General features: G+C 42.0%; 1 long non-coding RNA gene across 1 annotated transcript; it reads right to left on the bottom strand.

Moving 5' to 3' along the window:
• Window positions 1-10,993: 10,993 nt before the first annotated feature.
• LOC133236977 (uncharacterized) lies at window positions 10,994-18,944 on the bottom strand. Its single transcript, XR_009733091.1, has 3 exons — window positions 18,653-18,944; window positions 14,915-15,040; window positions 10,994-14,113 (listed from the first exon to the last, which is right to left on the bottom strand). It is a non-coding gene; the product is annotated as an uncharacterized LOC133236977 (long non-coding RNA).
• Window positions 18,945-23,368: the final 4,424 nt, after the last annotated feature.

Here is a 23,368-nt window from a genome sequence, read left to right as displayed (position 1 = left end):
ATATCATGTATATAATTCATATGATCCTCATATGATCTTCCCAGGTGGCTCAGTGGTAAAGAATCCACCTGCAATGCAGGAGACTCAGGTTCAATCCCTGGGTCAGGAAGATCCCCTAGAAAAGGAAATGGTAACCCACTCAACTATTTTTTGCCTGGGAAATCATGAACAGAGTATCCTTGAGGGTTACAGCCCTTGTGGGGTCACAAAAGAATTGGACGTGACTTAGTGACTAAGCAACGACAAACATACAATTCAGGTCAAGGCACTGTTGTGGATGGCCACAAACATTTGCTAAGAATATTTTAAAATATCTACCTTTTCTATCACTATCATTTCAGAAAATTATAAGTAATTATAGAGAAAACAAGTTCTCCCCAGAAAGTATGGATATTATACCACCACATATACATGACACTTTGTTGTATACTGCATAGTAAATATCTTGTAAGTGCATACATATATCGTGTTTTGTTGTTAAAGACTTTTTTAATTTCCCTGTTAAAATGGTCAAAACCTCATCACATGTAACTTCATCCTCTTTGAGACGAGGAACTGCATATTTCTTAATTGGCACATAGCACTCTATAAATGTTTTTAAAATAAATAACAAATGAATTAAAAAATGAATCAGCAACCATGAAAACAAGGTGGGGGAGGAAGTTATTTTTAAGATATTTTAAGATATCTTGTATTTTAAAACAGTGTTCCTCAAGTATTACATGACCATTGCTTGCACTGTGGGAGAGCTAGTAATATAGGGCTATTGTACAGATTGTAATATTCTGTCTCCCTCCTCTTTCTTATGGGTCCTGCAATTAACTCAAAGTGCTTCCTTCTTCTTTCCAGTAGGAGAGGAGTTTGGTCTCTAACGTTCTCTGAAGGCAGGGATAATGTTTCTTTAATTTTGCATTTGTATGTCAAGCACCTGACTGTGTGTGTGGTATATAGTCCTGTTGTTCAGTCACTCAGTTGTGTCCAACTCTGCAATCCCATGGACTGCAGCACACCAGGCTTCCCTGTTCTTCACTATCTCCTGGAGTTTCCTCAAACTCATGTGCACTGAGTCCGTGATGCCATCCAACCATCTCATCCTCTGTCGGCCTCTTTTCCTCCTGCCCTTACTTTCTGCCAGCATCAGGATCGTTTCTAGTGAGTGGGCTCTTTGCATCAGGTGGCCAAATATTGGAACTTCAGCTTCAGCATCAGTCCTTCCAGTGAATATTCAGGGTTGATTTCCTTTAGGACTGACTGGTTTGAACTCCTTGCTGTCCAAGGGACTCACAAGAGTCTTCTCCAGCACCACAATGTGAAAGCATCTCTTCTTGGTGGACAGCCTTCTTTATGGTCCAACTCTCACATCGGTACATGACTACTAGAAAAGCAATAGCTTTGACTATCGAACCTTTGTTGGCAAAGTGATGTCTCTGCTTTTTAGTAAGTTGTCTATGTATGTAATAGGTGCCCAATAAATGTGAAAGGATTGAAGGCAGTGAGGCTAATCAATGTGGAACAGGGAGGCTGCCTTGGAGAGGATGGAGGGATTTTTGAGGGAAGAGACTGACCTCTTGGAGGAGTTCGCCATTAGCCCTACCACAGAGCCATCAAGTGGGCAACCCACAAACTGGAGAACAATTATACCATAGAAGTTCTCACACTGTTGGGAAGGTCCTAGACCCCACATCAGACTTCTCAACCTGGGATCCAGCCAAGAGACTGGGAATCCCCAGGTCTGAAGCTCAGTGGAGGTTGATTATGGAACTTTCACAAAACTGAGGGAAACAGAGACTCTTGGAGGGCCCAAACAAAACCCTGTGAACATCAGAACCCAGGGGAAAGGAACAGTGAGTGCACAGGAGACTGAGGTAGACTTGCCTGTGACATCTCTTGCAGAGATGTGGGCCTGCCACAGGGTTGGGGGCACTGGCAGCAGTCATCCTGGGAGGCACAGCGTGTTGGCATAGGTCCTCTTGAAAGAGGTTGCCAATCGCCTTACCATAGCCTGTGGCCCTATCATAGCGACTGCAGATTCCAGGACTGGGCTGCCTTGGGCCAAACTACAGCGAGGGATCACAGCCACACCAATAAGCAGAAAATTGGTATAAAGATTTACTGATCATGGCTGTGCCCAACAGAGGAAGACCCAGTTTTCCCCACAGAGAGTCCCTCACATCAGGAAGGTGCACAAACTTCTTATCCTCATTCATTAGAGAGAAGACAGAATATCAAATAAGTACAATCCCTTGGCCTTCAGAATGAAACAAAAGACAACAAACCTAAATGACCACATGGATAACAGCCTTGTGAAACTTAATGAAACTATGAGCCATGCTGTGCAGGGTTACTGAAGTTAGATGGGTCATGGTGGAGAGTTCTGACAAAACATGGTCCACAGGAGAAGGGGATGGCAAGCCATTTCAGATTCTTGCCTTGAGAACCCCACAAGGAGTTTGGAAAGGCAAAATGATATGAAATTGGAATATGAGCACCTCCCCCCAACCCAGGTCAGTAGGTGTCCAATATGTTATGGGCAAAAGTGGAGAAATAGCTACAGAAAGAATGAAGAGGCTGAGTCAAAGTGGAAATAGAACCCAGTTGTGGATGTTTCAGGTGGAGAATGTAAAATCTGATGCTGTAAGAATAATATTGCACGGAAACCTGAAATGTTAGGTCCACGAGTCAAGGAAAAGTCTGTTCAGTTCAGCTGAGTTGCTCAGTCATGTCCAACTCCCTGCCACCCCATGGACTTCAGCATGCCAGGCTCCCCCCTCCACCACCAACACCCGGAGCTTGCTCAAACTCATGTCCATGGAGTCAGTGCTGCCATCCAACCATCTCATCCTCCATCGGCTTCTTCTCCTCCTGCCTTCAATCGTTCTCAGCATCAGGGTCTTTACAAATGAGTGTTTTTTGCATCAGGGGACCATAGTATTGGAGTTTCACCATCAGTCATTCCAATGAACATTCAAGATTGATGTCCTTTAGGACTAACAGGTTTAATCTCCTCCAGTCCAAGGGACTCCCAAGAGGCTTCTCCAACACCATGGTTCAAAAGCATCAATTCTTAGGCACTCAGCTTTCTTTATGGTCCAACTCTCACATCTATAAATGACTCCTGGAAAAACCATAGCTTTGACTAGATAGAACTTTGTCAGCAAAGTAATGTCTCTGGCTTTTTAATATGCTGTCTAGGTTGGTCACAGCTTTTCTTCCAAGGAGCAAATGCCTTTTAATTTCATGGCTGAAGTCACAATCTGCAAAGATTTTGGAGCCCAAGAAAATAAAGTCTGTCACTGTTTCCATTGTTTTCCCATCTATTTGCCACAAAGTGATGGGACTGGGTGCCATGATCTTCATTTTTTGAATGTTGAGGTTTTTAAGAAAATAAATTAATTTATTTTAATTGGAGGCTAATTACTTTACAATATTGTAGTGGTTTTTGCCATACATTAACATGAATCAGCCATGGGTGTACATGTGTTGCCCATTCTGAAGCCCCCTGCCACGTCCCTCCCCATCCCATGCCTCAGAGTCATCCCAGTGTTCTGGCCCTGAGCACCCTGTCTCAGGTATCAAACCTGGACTGGTGATCTATTTCACATATGGTAATATACATGTTTCAATGGATTTCTCAAATTATCCCACCCTCGTCTTCTCCCACAGAATGTTGAGTTTTAAGCCAGCCTTTTCACTCTCTTCTTTCACTTTCATCAAGAGGCTTTTTAGTTCCTCTTTACTTTCTCCCATAAGGGTGGGGTCATCTGAACATCTGAGGTTATTGATATTTCTCGCTGCACTCTTGATTCCAGCTTGTGTTTCATCCTGGCATTTTGCATGATGTACTCTGCATATAAGTTAAATAAACAGGGTGACAATGTATAGTCTTGACATACTCCTTTCCCAATTTGGAACCAGTCTGTTTTTTCATGTCCGATTCTAACTGTTGCTTTTGACCTGCATACAGATTTCTCAGGAGGCAGGTAAGGTGGTCTAGTATTCCCATCTTTTTAAGATTTTTCCACAGTTTGTTGTGATCCACACAGTCAAAGGCTTTGGTGTAATTAGTAAAGCAGAAGTAGATGTTTTTCCTGGAACTCTCTTGCTTTCTCTATGATCCAATTGATGTTGGCAATTTGACCTATGGCTCCCCTGCCTTTTCAAAATCCAACTTAAACATCTGGAAGTTCTCTGTTCAGTTCAGTCACTCAGTCCTTTCCGACTCTTTGCGACCCCATGAACTGCAGACACCCGGCCTCCCTGTCCATCACCAACTCCCGGAGTTTACCCAAATTCATGTTCATTGAGTCAGTGATGCCATCCAGCCATCTCATCCTCTGTCATCCCCTTCTCCTCCTGCCCTCAATCTTTCCCAGCATCAGGGTCTTTTCAAATGAGTCAGCTCTTTACATCAGGTGGCCAAAGTATTGAAATTTCAGCTTCAGCATCAGTCCTTCCAATGAACACTCAGGACTGATCTCTTTAGGATGGACTGGTTGGATCTCCTTGCAGTCCAAGGGATTCTCAAGAGTATTCTCCAACACCACAGTTCAAAAGAATCAATTCTTCATCGCTCAGCTTTCTTTATAGTCCAACTCTCACATCCATACATGACTGCTGGAAAAACCATAGCCTTGACAGACCTTTGTTGATAAAGTAATGTCTCTGCCCTTCACGTGCTTGCTTTGAGAATTTTGAGCATTACTTTGCTAGCGTGTGATATGACTGCAATTGTAGTTTGAGCATTCTTTGGCATTGTCTTTCGTTGGGATTGGAATGAAAACTGACCTTTTCTAGTCCTGGACACTGCTGAGTTTTCCAAATTTGCTGACATATTGAGTGCAGCACTTTCACAGCATTATCTTTTAGGATTTGAAATAGCTCAGCTGGAACTCCATCACCTCCATTAGCTTTGTTCATAATGATGTCTCTGAGGCTGTCTTAACTTCTCATTCCACCTGGCTCTAGGTGAGTGATCACACCATCGTGCCTATTTGCATCTTGAAGATATTTTTTGTATAGTTCTTCTGTGTATTCTTGCCACCTCTTCTTAGTATCTTCTGCTTCTGTTAGGTCCATAATGTTTCTGTCCTTTACTGTGCCCATCTTTGCATGAGATGTTCCCTTAGTATCTCTAATTTTCTTGAAGAGATCTCTAGCCATTCCCATTCTATTATTTTCCTGTATGTCTTTGGATTGATCTGAGGAAAGCTTTCTTATCTCTACTTGCTATTCTTTGGAACTCTGCATTCAGATGGATATATCTTTCCTTTTCTCCTGTGCCTTTCACTTCTCTTCTTTTCTCACTTGTTTGTAAGGCCTCCTCAGACAACCATTTTGCCTTTTTGCATTTCTTTCTCTTGGGGATGGTCTTGATCACTGCCTCCTGTACAATGTCATGAACCACCATCCATAGTTCTTCAGGCACTCTTTTCTATCAGATCTAATCCTTTGAATCTATTTATCACTTCCACTGTATAATTGTAAGGGGTTTGATTAGGTCATACCTGAATGCTCTAGTGGTTTCCCTTACTTTCTTCAATTTAAGTCTGAATTTGGGAATAAGGAGTTCATGATATGAGCCACAGTCAGCTCCCGGTCTTGATTTTGCTGACTGTATAGAGCTTCTCCATCTTCCACTGCAAAAAAATATAATTAATCTGATTTCAGTATTGACCATCTGGTGATGTCCATGTGTAGAGTCATCTCTTGTGTTGTTAGAAGAAGGTGTTAGCTATAACCAGTGCATTCTCTTGGCAAAAATCTGTTAGCCTTTGCCCTGCTTCATTTTGTACTCCAAGGCCAAACTTGCCTTTTACTCTAGGTATCTCTTGACTTGTAATTTTGCATTCCAGTCCTCTGTGATGAAGGACAGGAATTTTTGGTGTTAGTTCTAGAAGGTCTTGTAGGTCATCATAGAACCATTCAACTTCAGGTTCTTCAGCATTAGTAGTTGGGGCATAGATTTGGATTACTGTGATAGTGAATGGTTTGCCTTGGAAATGAACAGATACCATTCTGTCATTTTTGAGATTGCACTAAAGTACTGCATTTCTGACTTTTTTGTTTACTATGAGGGCAATTCCATTTCTTCTAAGAGATTCTTGCCACAGTATTAGATATAATGGTCATTTGAATTAAATTTGCCCTTTTTGGTCCATTTTAGTTCACCAATTCCTGAAATGTCAATGTTCATTCTTGCCATCTCCTGTTTGACTGCTTACAATTTACCTTGATTCATGGGCAAAACATTCCAGGTTCCTATGCAGTATTGTTCTTTATAGCATCAGACTTTACTTCCATCACCAGTCATATACACAACTGGGTGTTGTTTTCACTTAGGCTCCATGTCTTCATTGTTTCTGGAGTTATTTCTCTGTTCTCCAGTAGCATATTGGGCACCTACTGATCTGAGGAGTTCATCTTTCAGTGTCCTATCTTTTTGCCTTTTCATACTGTTCATGGGGTTCTCAAGGCAAAAATACTGAAGTGGTTTGCCATTCCCTTCTCCAGTGGACCACTCTTTGTCAGAACCCTCCACCATACCCGTCCATCTTGGGTGATCCTACATGGCATGGCTCGTATTTTCATTAGTTAGACAAGGCTGTCATCAGTTTGGTTAGTTTTCTGTGACTGTGGTTTTCATTCTGTCTGCCCTCTGATGTATAAGGATAAGAGGCTTATGGAAGCTTCCTGATGGGAGAGCCTGACTGAGGGGGAAACTGGGTCTTATAATGATGGGCGGGGCATGCTCAGTCAGTTTAGTTGCTCAGTTGTGTCCGACTCTTTGTGACCCCATGGACTGTCACATGCCTGGCTTCCCTGTCCATCACCTACTCCCCGAGCATACTCAAACTCATGTTCATAGAGTTGGTGATGCCATCCAACAATCTTGTTCTCTGTTGTCCCCTTCTCTTCCCGCTTTCAATCTTTCCCAGCATTGAGATCTTTTTCAATGAATCAGTTCATCACATTAGGTGATTTGATGGGAGTTTCAGCTTCAGCATCAGTCCTTCCAATGAATATTCATGACTGATTTCATTTAGGATTGACTGGTTGGGTTTCCTTGGTGTTCAGAAGACTCTCAAGACTCTTCTCCAACACCACAGTTCAAAAGCAGCAATTCTTTGGCACTCAGCTTTCTTTGCAGTCCAATTCTGACATCCATACATGACTACTGGAAAAACCACAGCCTTGACTAGATGGACCTTTATTAGCAAAGTAATGTCTCTGCTTTTTAATATGCTGTCTAGGTTGGTCATAACTTTTTCCAAGAGGCAAGTGTTTCTTAATTTCATGGCTGCAGTCACCATGTTCAAAGATTTTGGAGCCCAAGAAAATAAAGTCTGTCACTGTTTCTATTGTTTCCCCATCTATTTGCCACGAAGTAATGGGACTGGATGCCATGATCTTAGTTTTCTGAATGTTGAGTTTTAAGCCAACTTTTTCACTCACCTCTTTCACTTCCATCAAGAGGCTCTTTAGTTCTTCTTCGCTTTTGGCCATAAGGATGCTGTCATCTGCATATCTGAGGTTATTGATATTTCTCCTGGTAATCTTGATTCCAGCTTGTGCTTCATCCATCCTGGCATTTCTCATGATGTACTCTGCATATAAGTTAAATAAGCAGGGTGACAATATACAGCTTTTACATACTCATTTCCCAATTTGGAACCAGTCTATTTTTCCATGTCCAGTTCTTTTTGTTTTCTTTTTAAAATTAATTTAATTGGAGGCTAATTACTTTACAATATTGTGGTGGTTTTTGCCATATATTGACCCATGTCCAGTTCTAACTTATTTCTTGACATGCATATAGCTTTCTCAGGAGGCAGGTCAGGTGGTTTGCTATTCCTTTGTGTTGTGATCCTTTGATCACAACAAACTGGAAAATTCTTAAAGAGATGGTAAATCTTTAATCCACTTATCTGTTGATGGGTGGGGCTGTATTTCCTCCCTATTATTTGGCCTGAGGCCAAACTGTCCATGCATGCCTCCACCTTTTCCAGACTTCTGGACACTAATAGGAAAGTATGTGTGTTCAAACAGGAGATGACAACAGTGAATATTGGTATTTAAGAAATCACTGAACTGAAATGGATGGAAAAGGCTGAATTTAATTCAGATGACCTTTATATCTACTACTGTGGGCAAGAATCCCTTAGAAGAAATGAAGTAGCCCTCATGGTCAAGAAAAGTGTCCGAAATGCAGTACTTTGCTGCAATCTTAAAAATGACGGAATGATCTTGGCTCATTTCTAAGGCAAACTATTCAATATCACAGTAATCCAAATCTGTGCCCTAACCACTAATGCTGAAGAAGCTGAAGTTGAACTGTTCTATGATACCTACAAGACCTTCTAGAACTAACACCAGAAAAGATGTCCTTTAAATCATAGGGGACTGTATGCAACAATAGGAAGTCAGGAGGTACCTGGAGTAACAGCAAGTTTGGCCTTGGAGCACAGCATGAAGCAAGGAAAGGCTAACAGAGTTTTGCCAAGAGAAAGCACTGGTCATAGCAAATATCCTCTTCAAACAACGCAAGAAAAGACTCTACACATGGTCATTACCAGATGGTCAATACTGAAATCAGATTGATTATATTCTTTGCAGTGGAAGATGGAGAAGCTCTTTTACAGTCAGCAAAAACAAGACCAGGTGCTGACTGTGGCTCACATCAAGAACACCTTATTGCCAAATTCAGACTTAAATTGAAGGAAGTAGGGGAAACCACTAGAACATTCAGATATGACCTAAATCAAACCTTTTACGACTACACAGTGGAAATGATAAATAGATTCAAAGGACTGGATCTGATAGACTTCCTGAAGACCTATGGATGGAGGTTCATGACTTTTACAGGAGGTGGTGATCAACACCATTCCTGAGAAAAAGAAATGCAAAAAGGCAAAATGGTTGTCTGAGGAGGCTTTACAAACAGCTGAGAAAAGAAGAGAAGCAAAAGGCACAGGATAAAAGGAAAGATACCCATTTGAATGCAGAGTTCCAAAGAATAGCAATGAGAGATAAGAAAGCCTTCCTCATTGGTCAATGCAAAGAGATACAGGAAAACAAGAGAATGGGAAAGACCTGAGACCTCTTCAAGAAAATTAGATACCAAGGGAACATTTCATGAAAAGTTAGACACAGTAAACTACAGAAATGGTATGGACCTAACAGAAGCAGAAGATTCTAAGAAGAGGTGGGAAGAATACACAGAACTATACAAAAAAGATCATCATGACCTAGATAAACACAATGGTGATCACTCATTTAAACCCAGATATCCTGGAATGAGAAGTCAAGTGGGCCTCAGGAAGCATCATTATGAACAAAGTTAATGGAGATGATGGAGTCCCAGCTGAGCTATTTCAAATCCTAAAAGATGATGCTGTAAAAGTGCTGCACTCAAGATGTCAGCAAATTTGGAAAACTCAGCAGTGTCCACAGGACTGAAAAAGGTGAGTTTTCATTCCAATTCCAAAGGAGGGGAGTGCCAATGAAAGTTCAAAGTACCACACATTTGTGCTCATTTTATGTGCTAGCAAGGTAATGCTCAACATTCTTCAAGCTAGGCATCAACAGTACTTAAACTGAGAACTTACAGATGTACAACCTGGGTTTAGAAAAGGCAGAGGAACCTGACATTTCCAACATCCACTGGATCATAGAAAAGGCAGGAGAATTTCAGAAAAACAACTACTTCTTTTTCATTGACTAAACAAAAGCCTTTGACTGTGTGGATCACAACAAACTATGGAAAATTCTTAAAGAGATGGGAATACCAGGCCACCTAAACTGCCTCCTGAGAAATCTGTATGCAGATCAAGAAGCAACAGTTATAACCAGACATGGAACAGGAGACTGGTTAATAATTGGGAAAGAAGTATATCAAGGCTGTATATTGTCACCTTGCTTATTTAACTAATATGCAGAGTACATCATGTGAACTGCCAGGCTAGATGAATCACAAACTGGAATCAAGATTTCTGGGAGAAATATAAACAACCTCAAATATACAGATAATACCACCCTTATGGCAGAAAATGAAGAGCAACCAAAGAGCTTCTTAATGAAATGAAAAAGCTTTCTTAAAACTCAACCTTCAGAAAACTAAGATCATGGCATCCAGTCTCATCACTTCATGGCAAATAGATGGGGAAACAATGGAAACAGTGAGGGACTTTATTTTCTTGGACTCCAAAATCACTGCAGATGGTGACTGCAGCCATGAAAATAAGACACTTGCTTCTTGGTTAAAAAAAAAATCTATGACAAACAGACTATTAAGAAGAGACATCACTTTGCTGACAAAGGTCAAAAAGTCAAAACTATCATTTTTCCAGTAGTCAGGTATGGATGTAAGGGTTGGGCCATAAAGAAGGCTGAGCGTGGAAGCGCTGATGCTTTCAAATTGTGGGGCTAGAGAAGACTCTTGAGAGTCCCTTAGACAGCAAGGAGATTAAACCAGTCCATCCTAAAGGCGATCAACTCTGAATTTGGAGTTGGAAGGACTGATGCTGAAGCTGAAGCTCCATTACTTTGGCCACCTGTTGTGAAGAACAGACTCCTTGGGAAAGACCCTGATGCTGGGAAAGATTGAGGGCAGCAGGAGAAGAAGAGGACAGATGATGAGATGGTTGGATGGCATCACTGACTCAATGGACATGAGTTTGAGCAAATTCCAGGAGATAGTGAAGGATAGGGAAGGCTAGTATCCTGCAGTCCATGGAGTCACAGAGTCGAACATGACTTAGGGGCTAAACAACAACAACAGACTGACCAGGCTTTTTCTGGGGTAAGGTCCCCTGCTCCAGTCCTGCTGGAGATGGGTACCTAGCCTGTCTGCCTCAGGATGAGATTCTGTTAAGAGCTTTGCTCTAGATGAGGCTGTCTGGATCATAAGAGTTATAATATCCTGCTTCAAGTAATTTTATCACTCCTTGAACATAAAGCTTGTACACTGAAGCCTTAATAGCAGGTTTCCCCCCATTCCCCATTTTAAAACAGAAATTTCTTAGATAGAATGGCTATCATCAAAAAATCCACAAAAAAGAAATGCTGGAGTGGGTGTGAAGAGAAGGGAACCCTTCTACACTATAGCTGGGAATGTAAATTGGTATAGCCACTATGGAGAACAGTATGGAGGTTACTTAAAAAGTGAAAAATAGAGCTACCATATGACTCTGCAATCCCACTCCTGGGCATATATCTGGAGAAAGCATGATTGAAAAGATACATGCACGCCAATGTTCATTGCCTGACTATTTACAATAACCAAGACATGGAAGCAATCTAAATGCCCATTGACAGAGGAATGGATAAAGAAGATGTGGTTCATATATACAATGGAATATTACTCAGCCATTAAAGAATGAATGATGCCATTTGAAGCAACATGGATGGATATAGAGAGTGTCATACTGAGTCAAGTAAGTTAGACAGAGAAGGAGAAATATCACATGACATCCCTTATACATGAAATCTAAGAAAAAATGATACATATGAACTTACTTCCAAAACAGAGAGACTCGCAGACTTAGAAAATGAACTTATCGTTGCTAAGAAAGGATAGTTAGGGACTTTGGAAGAGCCATGTATACACTGCTATATTTAAAATGGGTAACTAAAAGGACCTATGATATAGCACACAGAACTCTGCTCAATGTTGTGTGCCAGCCTGGGTGGGAGGGGTGTTTGAGAGAGAATGAATACACGTATGTGGATGGTGAATCTCTTCCCCATTCACTTGAAGCTACCACAACACTGTTAATCACCTATATCCCAATACAAAATAAAAAAAAGTTTTTTGGGAAAAAAAGAGATAACCATCAACGATACTGCATAGCACGGATAACATAGTGGTGAATGATGAACGGTGCAGCTGGATTCGTGGTCTCCAAAGGAGAAGCTTTAACTCTGGGACCAAAGACAGTCTCAGTCACTCATAACTTTGTGTAGATTTTTATTTAAAGTGAAAGTGACAGAAAAAGCTTCTGACATAGACATCAGAAGGGGTTAGGTGAGTATCCACCTCACTAGTTTAAGCGGGGCCTTACATATTTCTTAACTGGCTGCTGAGAATAGATAAAAAGAACACCTCAAGGTTGTAAGAGTTCCACCAGACCCTTTCCCAAGGCATACATCCTGAGATAATTTTTGGCACAAAATTAGCCAGGGAGAAAGGGTTCTGGGCAACGTCTCTGGGCAAGGTATACTGTTGCTATGTAATCAGGGGTACAAGTCTTGAGAAACAGGTTCCCAGGTAATATTTGTTACAGTTATAATCATTAACATAGAGCCTAAGAAAAAGCAGGTAAGGTAGGAATACCAGACCACCTTACCTGCCTCCTGAGAAATCTGTATGCAGGTCAAGAAGCAACAGTTAGAACCGGACATGGAACAACAGACTGGTTCCAAATTGGGAAAGGAATACGTCAAGGCTGTATATTGTCACCCTGCTTATTTAACTTATACATAGAGTACATCATGAGAAACACTGGGCTGGATAAAGCACAAGCTGGAATCAAGATTGCCAGGAGAAATACCAATAACCTCAGATATGCAGATGGCATCACCCTTATGGCAGAAAGTAAAGAAGAACTAAAGAGCCTCTTGATGAAAGTGAAAGAGGTGAGTGAAAAAGCTGGCTTAAAGCTCAACATTCAGAAAACTAAGATCATGGTATCCAGTCCTATCACTTCATGGCAAATAGATGGGGAAACAGTGACAGACTATTTTCTTGGACACCAAAATCACTGTGGCTGGTGACTGCAGCTGTGAAAATAAAAGATGCTTGCCCCTTGGAAGAAAAGCTATGATCAACCTAGACAGCATATTAAAAAGCAGAGACATTATTTTGCCAACAAATGTCCGTGTAGTCAAAGCCATGGTTTTTCCAGTAATCATGTATGGATGTGAGAGTTGGATAATAAAGAAACCTAACACCGAAGAATGATGCTTTTGATGTGTTGGAGAAGACTCTTGAGAGTCCCTTGGACTGCAAAGGGGTCAAATCAGTCAATCCTAAAAGAAATCAGTCCTGAATATTCATTTGAAGGACTGATGTTGAAGCTCCAATATTTTCTCCACCTGATATGAAGATATGACTCATGGGAAAAGAACCTGATGCTGGTGAAGATTGAAGGCAGGAGAAGGGGACAACAGAGGATGAGGTAGTTGTATGGCAACAACGACTCGATGAACATGAGTTTGAGCAAGCTCTGGGAGTTGGTGATGGACAGGGAAGCCTGGCCTGGTGTAGTCCACAGGGTCACAAAGAGTCGGACATGACTGAGTGACTGAACTGAACTGAAGAAAAGCATTTCCATGAATAATATACTGTGCTGTGTGTGTGTGATCATTTTCCAGACCTAAAGAAAGGCCATATCTTGGGCAAGATACATTGTTGCACAAGGCTTAAGGGAAGCATGAGCAAGAATGTTCACCTTCTTCTTAAAGGGCCCTAAGCTTTAACTCTCTCATTCCCTCCTTTTTCTTTTAGGAGAATATGGTTGTCAGGGAAAGGGGTGGAGAAATCATATGTAATTTCTTCCTGTTGGTAAGTGGCACAGACCCTAAATTGTTAAGGCAACATATTCTCCTTACCCTCAGGGTCTCTGATCTAGAGGCCCCAAGTAACAGTTGGAGGAGGCTGTGGCAATTGTAGGAGCTTGAACCATTGTAACTTAAAAGTCTCAAGCTGCTTAGATACAAAATTCATTATACAATTACAGATACAAGGAACAAACCACATAAATAAGATGATTACAATTATCAAACTTATCCCAGATTTAGTGGGTAATACTGGCCCTTTCGGAGAAGGCAGTGGCACCCCACTCCAGTACTCTTGCCTGGAAAATCCCATGGATGGAGGAGCCTGACAGGCTGTAGTCCATGGGGTCGCTCAGAGTCGCTCATGACTGAGCGACTTCACTTTCACTTTTCACTTTCATGCATTGGAGAAGGAAATGGCAACCCACTCCAGTGTTCTTGCCTGGAGAATCCCAGGGATGGGGGAGCCTGGTGGGCTGCCGCCTCTGGGGTTGCACAGAGTCGGACACGACTGAAGCGACTTAGCAGCAGCAGCACTGGCACTTTGTGATGTTCCCATCTGTAAGACAAAGAAAGAGATGATGTTCAGCGACTGTTCTTTCTTACTGTGGAAGCAGCCCTCCCCCAGGTCTCTGCTGGGTGACGGGTAGAATATCTAGCCTCTCCCTTGCACTGGCCGGTCAGAGTCTGCCCATTCATCTGGTGCAGGTGCCCATCTTTCTCTCAGCTTGCTCTGAGGGAAAGGTGAGGACTGGTTGGGAAAGTCCCTGGCCATGTCCCAAACCCGTTGCCAGTCCCTGTCAAAAATGATCACCCCACGGCTTCCTTTTTGTCTCATATCACATGCTGGGTGGAGCAGTGTAGCTTGCTCCAAGGCTCCTATGGTCAAATCCTGAAGAGCGGGTACCCCTCTCATTACTGTTTTCATTTGTGCTCTTATGATATGAGACAGTGCTATGTGTTCTGAGTGACTTTTCTATACACCAATGAGTCAGAGTTGAAACCCAAAGTGGCTTCCCCTGGTGACTTTACACCACTTCTTTAGTTACCTCCCAGGCTTTCCAAGATACAGTCTAAAGGGATGGGACTGAAATGGTGTGAAGCTCCCATTTGTAAGAGAGAAAAAGTGGCACCTGACACCCTTTTTTTTCCTACCAGAGGTGTATCTCTCTGTTCTAGATGGTGGTGGAGACAAGTTTTCCACCTAAGTGTCCCTTCCCTGATTGGATTTAACTCATCTCCTATTGGCGCGGGTGTACTATCTGTTCTCTTTGATCCTACTCGTTCCACCGTCAGGGAGGGGTGGAGATGCACCAGGAGCGGACCTGGTAGCATTCCACATTGACGTCTAGTCCCTTACCATCAAAGCCTTCATTTCGTTTCCCCTTTTTCTCAGACGCCACCCAGGGTGCCACAGGATAGTCTTCTGGAATGCGCCCCATGCCAAAGTCGCAAGGGGACCATGAGGACTGTGTGTGTTCGTGCCCTGTTGCAGGAAAAGTGGTAAGTCCAAAGGGACAAATGTGAAACCCAAACGTCTCTTCTGAGAAAAGCCATGCCAGTCTATGGAATTTCCAAGGAGGCAATGGAGAGTTGGCCAGCAGTGAAAAGATAGTCTATCCTGTTCATGGAGTGTCAAGGTCAGCCTTTCTATTCCTGTCCTGGAGATTGTACAGAAAGATTATCTAAGGAGCTGAGACCAGAGCCACCAGGCATTCTCTGGTCTGCTAAGAGCTAGCATTACCAAGGGAAGAAGCGTGCTGCTTTTCCAATTTGCCCCAAACTGAGGTGCCCCAATCTATATCCTCAGGAATCTCATGCTCACCAGCAATGTCTCTGTCCATATAGTCCAGAGGCATAGTGGTGACAAGAACTCGCCTCTGGGTCTCTGAAGTCAGGATGGTGATTTCCAGTCTGAGAGATGTCCCTGGAGCTAGAGCTCTAGCTAGCTCCCTAATGTGTCTGTGCCTGCAGTGTCTGTAAAACTTGAAATGGGGGTCTGGCTAGAAAAACACAATAGAAGCATGGATTGAAGGTCCCCTGAAAGTCTATAAACTGGCACACTAGGTTCAGTTCAGTCAGTTCAGTTGCTCAGTCGTGTCCAACTCCTTGCGACCGTGTCCATCGAGTCGGTGATGCCATCCAACCATCTCACCCTCTGTTGATCCCTTCTCCTCCTGCCTTCAATCTTTCCCAGCATCAGGGTCTTTTCCAATAAGTCACTTCTTCCCATCAGGTGGCCATAGTATTGGAGCTTCAGCTTCACCATCAGTCCTTCCAATGAGTATTCAGGACTTATTTCCTTTAGGATTGACTGGTGTGATCTCCACAATTCAAAAGCATCTATTCTTCAGTGCTCAGCTTTCTTTATGATCCAACTCTCACATCCATACATGACTACTGGAAAAACCATCACTTTGACTAGACTGACTTTGTCAGCAAAGTGATGTCTGCTTTTTAATACACTGTCTAGGTTGATCATAGCTTTTCTTCCAAGGGGCAAGTGTCATTTAATTCCATGGCTGCAGTTACCATCTGCAAAGATTCTGGAGTCCAAGAGAACCAAGTCTGTCACTGTTTCCATTGTTTCCCCATCTATTTGACATGAAGTGATGGGACTGGATGCTATGATCTTCATCTTTTGAATATTGAGTTTTAAGCCAGCTTTTTCACTCTCCTCTTTCACTTTCATCAAGAGGCTCTTTAGTTTCTCTTCATTTTCTGCCATAAGGATGGTGTCATCTGCATATCTGAGGTTATTGATATTTCTCCTGGCAATCTTGATTCCAGCTTGTGCTTCATCCAGCCTGGCATTTCGCATGATGTACTCTGCAATAAGCAGGGTGACAATATACAGCCTTAACATACTCCTTTCCCAATTTGAAGCCAGTCCATTGTTCCACATCCAGTTCTAGCTGTTGCTACTTGACCTGCATACAGACTTCTCAGGAGGCAGGTAAGATGGTCTGGTATTCCCATCTCTTTAAGAATTTCCCACAGTTTGTTGTTATCCACACAGTCAAAGGCTTTGGCATAGTCAATAAAGCAGAAGTAGATGTTTTTCTGGAACTCTCTCGCTTTCTCTATAATCCAGTGGATATTGGCAGTTTGATCTCTCTGGTTCCTCTGCCTTTTCTAAATCCAGCTTGAACATCTGAAAGTTCCTTGAAGCCTGGCTTGGAAATTTTGCACATTATTTTGTTAGCTTGTGAGATAATCGACCTTTTTCAGTCTTGTGGCCACTGCTGAGTTTTCCAAATTTGCTGGCACATTGATTGCAGCACTTTCATTGCATCGTCTTTTAGGATTTGAAATAGCTCAACTGGAATTCCAACATCTTCACTAGCTTTGTTTGTAGTGATGCTTCCTGAGGCCCACTTGACTTTGTTTTCCAGGATGTCTGGTTCTAGGTGAGTGATCACACCACTGTGGTTATTTGGGTTATTAAGACCTTTTTTGTATAGTTCTTCTGTGTATTCTTGCCACCTCTTCTTAATATCTTCTGCTTCTGTTAGGCCCATACCATTTCTATCCGTTACTGTGAGCTTGTATGAAATGTTCCCTTAGTATCTCTAATTTTCCTGAAGAGATCTCTAATCTTTCCCAAACAATAGAAGCTGTTTTCCTTTATTTCTTTCATTGATCATTGAGGAAGGCTTTCTTATCTTTCCATGCTATTCTTTGGAACTCTGCATTCAGATGGGTTTATCTCTCCTTTTCTCCTGTGCCTTTCTCTTCTCTTCTTTTATCTGTTGTTTGTAAGACCTCCTCAGACAACCGTTTTGGCTTTTTGCATTTCTTTTTCTTGGGGATGGTCTTGATCGTTGCCTCCTGTACAATGTCACTAACTGCCGTCCATAGTTCTTCAGGCACTCTATCGGATCTAATCCTTTGAAGCTATTTGTCACTGTCACTGTGTAATCATAAGGGGTTCGATTTAGGTCATACCTGAATGTTCTAATGGTTTTCCTTACTTTCTTCAATTTAAGTTGATTTTGGCAATAAAGAGTTCATGATCTGAGCCACAGTCAGCTCCCAGTCTTGTTTTTGCAGACTATATTGAGCTTCTCTCCATCTTTGGCTGCAAAACATATAATCAATCTGATATTGACCATATGGTGATGTCCACGTGTAGAGTCATCTCTTGTGTTGTTGGAGGAGGGTGTTTGCTATGACCAATGCGTTCTCTTCGTAAACCTCTGTTAGCCTTTGCCTTGCTTCATGTTGTACTCCAAGGCCAAACTTGCCTTTGACTCCACGTATCTCTTGACTTCCTACTTTTGCATTACAGTCCCCTATGACTTAAAGGACTTCTTTTTGGTGTTAGTTCTAGAAGGTCTTGTAGGTCATCAAAGAACCATTCAACTTCAGCTTCTTCAGCATTAGTGGTTGGGGCATAGACTTGGATTGCTATAACATTGAATGGTTTGCCTTGGAAATGAACAGGGTTCATTCTGTCTTTCTTGATGTTGCACTGAAGTACTACATTTCAGACTCTTTTGTTGATTATGAGGGTTACTCCATTTCTTCTAAGGGATTCTTGCCCACAGTATTTAGAAATAATGGTCATCGGAATTAAATTTGCCCAGTCTGGTCCATTTTAGTTCACTATTTGTAACATGTTGATGTTCACTTTTGCCATCTCCTGTTTGACCACTTCCAATTTACACTGATTCATCGACCTAACACTCCAGGTTCCTATATATTGCTCTTTACACATCAGACTTTACTTCCATCACCAGTCACATCCCCAATTGGGTGTTGTTTTTGCTTTAGTTCTGTCTCTTCATTGTTTCTGGAGTTATTTCTCCACTCTTCTTCAGTAGCATATTGGGCACCTACTGATTTGGGGAGTTAATCTTTCAGTGTCCTATCTTTTTGCCTTTTCATACTGCTCATATGGATCTCAAGGCAAGAGTACTGAAGTGATTGGCACACTAGGTTAGTAGCTTCAAATTCCCCAAGCAGTTACAAAATGGTCAGAGAGACCAGGAAAAGCTGATTGGGCAAAAGAACTTCAGTCCATATGCTTTTGAGTTAGCAAAATAGAGCCTTTACAGTAAAACAGTAAAAGAGTTCCAGCTCTGAGTATTCTTACCTTGCTTTGAAGGTCCTGGATGAGCCCCCAAGATGATAGCTTAGCAGTGAATGGTGAACACTGCCACCGGATTTGTGGTCTCCAAAGGAGAAGCTTTAACTCTGAAACCAAAAACAGTCTCAGTCACTCAGAGTTTTGTGTAGATTTTCCTTTAAAGTAAAAGTGACAGAAAAAGCTTCTGACATAGACATCAGAAGTGGGTAGCAGAGAACCAACCTCCCTATTTTAAGCAGGGCCTTATTTACCTCTCAGCTGGTTGCTGAGAATAGATAAAAAGAATACCTTAAGGCATAAGACTTTCACCAGACCATTACCCAAAGGATACATTTTGAGATAACTTTGGCACAAGATTAGCCAAGGAGGAAGGATTCTAGGAAAGGTCTCTGGGAAAGATATACTGTTGCTCTGTAATCAGGGGTACAAGTCTTGAGAAACAGGTTCCCAGGCAAGATCTGTTACAGTTACAATCATTAATATAGAGCCTAAGAAAAGCATTTCCATGAGCAAGACCTTGTGTGTGTGATCATTAGTTCCTTAGTTCCTGATCTAAAGAAAGGCCAGTTCTGAGGCTGGGTACATTGTTGCACAAGGCTTGAGGAAATCATGAGCCAGAATGTTCACTTCCTCCTTAAAGGGCCCTAAGCTTTAACTCTATCAGCACAGGGAACTCTACTCAATATTCTGTCATAACCTATATAGGAAAAGAATTTGAAAAAGAATATTATATATACATAACTGAACCACTTTGTTGTATATGTGAAAGTAATACAACATTGTAAATCAATTATAATATAAAATAAAGAAACTAAAAATGAAACAGAAAGTCTTTGTACTTTTATATCTGAACCCATCTAGCATTTCCCCTCAGACAACTCAAAAGTCCTTTGACTGGACCACTTCCAGGTAAGTGTTCCCCTAAGATTTTCAGGGCCTGAGAAACTGTACAAATGGAAGTCCATATGTCTAAATACTATTTTAAAAGCCATTGGAATATATTATAACAACATAAATTCAATTTTCAAATAAAATTGTCACTTTTTTATGTTTGCAAGAGTAATTTTTCTAAAATGTTCAAAATCAAAAGTTAAAGGGAAGAAATATAATTTATGATTAATAAACATTAAGAATTGAATATCAAGTATTTAAATAAAGTTGAAACTTTTTACTTGACATTTTGAAAATGTAATGAAATTTTATTAAATAAAGTTATTTATGATTCAAGTGTTCAATATCAAGTTAGAGTCATGTTTCACATACTTTATGTGTATTCATATTAAAGAGTAATATGAATTGTTTAATTTTGCAAAATACTTGCCAGCCTCCATGTGAACTGCTGCAAATACTGAATTAATTTATGGGTACCTCTGGGATCTTAAATTAGAGCATGCAGAAAAACAAGAAAATGGTTATTTCGTAGTGCTGGGAGATGGTATGTTCTTATACAAGAATCTATTGCATTCAAGGAATCTTAGTGGAGGGATCTGACAAGTGGACTTAGCTTTCTTCCGTTGCCTAAGCTCTTCCATTGTTTGTATTCACTGGCGAAGCAGTCTCTGCACAGGTAGTGGCACAACCTAGGAACTTCACAGCATTCAGATGTTGCCTTCTGTTTCAAGGACACTGGCTAGAAAACATGGATAAGCAGCTCCCTGGGACCTGAGCAGTGTTAACCACGAGAACGGGGTGTCACAGTGTTGAGAGTGAGATCCCAAATAACCACAGTGTCCTGTGTTCTTTAATGCATGTGTGCGTGTATTTGTGGTTTTCAGGCTCCCTTGCCAGCCTGGGCTAAGAGCAGTCTATCCCTACCCAGTCGAAAGAGAAATACTAATTTTAGGCATGAGGTGAGATTACAAGTATGGTCTTTCTTATCAAAATCTCACTGACTCTGATGAATGCAGAGTGGAGGTGGAGGTGGAGGGCAGACCAGTGGGTCTCACTTTGCTAACAAAAATAGGCTTTCTCTGCTGAGTTACATAGCATGGCCATTTAAATGTCACCATATCTGCCAATCTGGCTGTTAAATTCACTGAATTGCAAAAGACAGAGGCAAGTTTCTCATTCATTCATTCACTCACTAAATGTGAATTTACTGAGCACCTGTTTTGTGGGTCTTCTCTGGGTTCAGGGAATAAAGAGATGAGTGGCACTGTGAGGGTCTCCCAATGTAGAGGAGACAGGCGTGTAATAAAGGTAATACTGTGAGGTTAAGTATTTACAGTATGCTTAAGGGGCTCCGTGAACACAGAGGAAAGAGCAACTGCCATGTTAGTATGGCCTAGAGCAGGCTTATAGGATGAGGCAGAGTAATGCTGGCTCCCATGAGTTGCTAACTGAATGCCTGCCATGTTCCAGACTTTCTATAAACTGCCATGTTTACTGCCCACAATCACTTGCAGAGGTGGTCATTTGTGTCCATTTTATGCATGAGAAAGGTTAAGTAAATTGCTCAATGTTACACAGCTAGTAAGTGACGGTAAGATGTTTAACACCCATTTCTTCCTAACTCCACTATGGATGGACTTCTCACTGTGTCCTTATATTTGAAGAGTCTTGAAAGACGTGTAGGAATTTACTTGAGTGAAACAAGAGGGTAAAGAGCATCCAGGCAAGAGCAGTAGCATTTGTTGTTCAAGATCTCAGGTGTAAACTAAAATTATAAAGCACAGCCTATTCATAAAGATGAAATCACATAAACATGTAATTACAGCTATTTGACTGATTTGCATAGGGTCCTGTGCAAATCCCTTTGCTTAGTTGATTTACAATAGTTTCTAAAGGTCAAGTTCTTGGTAACATCTAAATTCTCTCCATTCAGACACAGCATTCCTACTCTTTCATGAATGTTCTCCTGTGTGTGTGTGTTCATGGTGGAGAAAGAGGGTATAGGAATATTCTCTAGTGGGTACTCCTGGTACTCTCCCTGTGGATTTCTTTTTTGTAAGCCTTTTTACACTTGAAATTAGTTTTCCAGACATTTCCCAGCAAGCAGTTTGAGATGTGAGACCATGTCCTGTCTATGCACCATCTGAAGGTAACATGGATTCTCTAACATAGAATCATTAGCACTGGAGTCTGGTTTCAGTACAACAAACCAAGGTGAAATGAAATATTTTCTGCCATATGGTGAGCAAGAAATGTCACAGCCATCAGTGATTTCAGGCCTCCAAATGTGAATGAAGGCTCCCAAAATGGAACACAATGCCTGCAAACCAGCAGATGCCACCAACACCCCACGCCCTCTCCCCCACCCCACACAGATTGCTGAGGAGCTGGGGGTGGGGGAATGCAAGAAGAAGCCATCTGCTACACCTGCCACCCCTTAGGGTGAACAAGAAATTAAGAAGGTAAACAATCTAGAAACAGGATTTGGCCCCATATAGTTGGCGGTGGCGGCTGAAAGGTTTTAGTCGTGTCTGACTCTTTGTGACCCTATGGACTGTAGCCTGCCAGGCTCCTCTGTCCATGGGATTCTCCAGGCAAGAATACTGGAGTGGGTTGCCATGCCCTCCTCCAGGGGATCTTCCCAACCCAGGGATCAAATCGCATCTCTTATGTCTCCAGCACCTGTAGGCGATTTCTTTACCACTAGCGCCACCTGGAAAGCCCCCCAGATAGCTGAGAGAGAGAGAGAGAGAGAGAGAGGGAGAGAGAGGGAGAGAGAGGGAGAGAGAGGGAGAGAGAGGGAGAGAGAGGGAGAGAGAGGGAGAGAGAGGGAGAGAGAGATCAGTCGCTCAGTCGTGTTCGACTCTTTGCGACCCCATGAATCGCAGCAGCCAGGCCTCCCTGTCCATCACCAACTCCCGGAGTTCACTCAGACTCACGTCCATCGAGTCAGTGATGCCATCCAGCCATCTCATCCTCTGTCGTCCCCTTCTCCTCTTGCCCCCAATCCCTCCCAGCATCAGAGTCTTTTCCAATGAGTCAACTCTTCGCATGAGGTGGCCAAAGTACTGAAGGTACATGTAAAAGGAATGAGTTCAGTGAGCCCAGAGGCTTGCATCTTCCCATACATAGAACACTAAATTTCTTAGCTTGACATCTGGCTTTCCTTACTACTTAACAATAATCTTTGATGTTCAGACTGCCTGCCCGCTTTGTTACAAACGTGCATATAGCCTGACTCCCTTTCCTGCCTCCTCAGAACAGTTTTCTCAGGGTTACTGAGACACTATTTCCCAGGCTCAGTCTTCCAGGCTCAGAGTCGTTAACATTCCCACGAAATAAAATAACTCCCTACTTTCAGATTGTGACTAATTTTTTAGTCAACACCAAAAACCACAAAACAATCTAATATAGATTGCACTCCCTCAAGCAAGTTCTACTCCTTTCTGCCAAAATCAGTCTTCTGGATGCATTTCCAGTTGGAATTACAGTAGTGTTTTTGTTAACTTTTCCATAAAGCTTATTAAATGTACTCCAGTTGGCCTCAAGTGATTTTTAAACAGTTGTTTACACTGTAACTAGGACATGAATGCAGATTCCTCACAGCATTTGTTTATAAGTTTGCACCCACACCAGAGGGAGTGTGGGACACAGGAAGATGGGTTCCAGGCGTCAGTCTTGTTTTTGCAGTGTCTTTCATGTGCTAGGGACTCCGCGTTTGTTCACTGAACCTATGGAGGGCCCCCGGAAGGGAGGGCTGCCGCTTGCAGTGTGTAATGCAGCGCTGGACGCAGAACCGCGACTTCTCCTAGCTCGGCAGACCTTAAATCC

Source organism: Bos javanicus, chromosome 3, assembly GCF_032452875.1.
Source record: "Bos javanicus breed banteng chromosome 3, ARS-OSU_banteng_1.0, whole genome shotgun sequence".
Lineage (NCBI taxonomy): Eukaryota > Metazoa > Chordata > Mammalia > Artiodactyla > Bovidae > Bos > Bos javanicus.
This window is presented reverse-complemented; position numbering and strand designations above follow the sequence as displayed.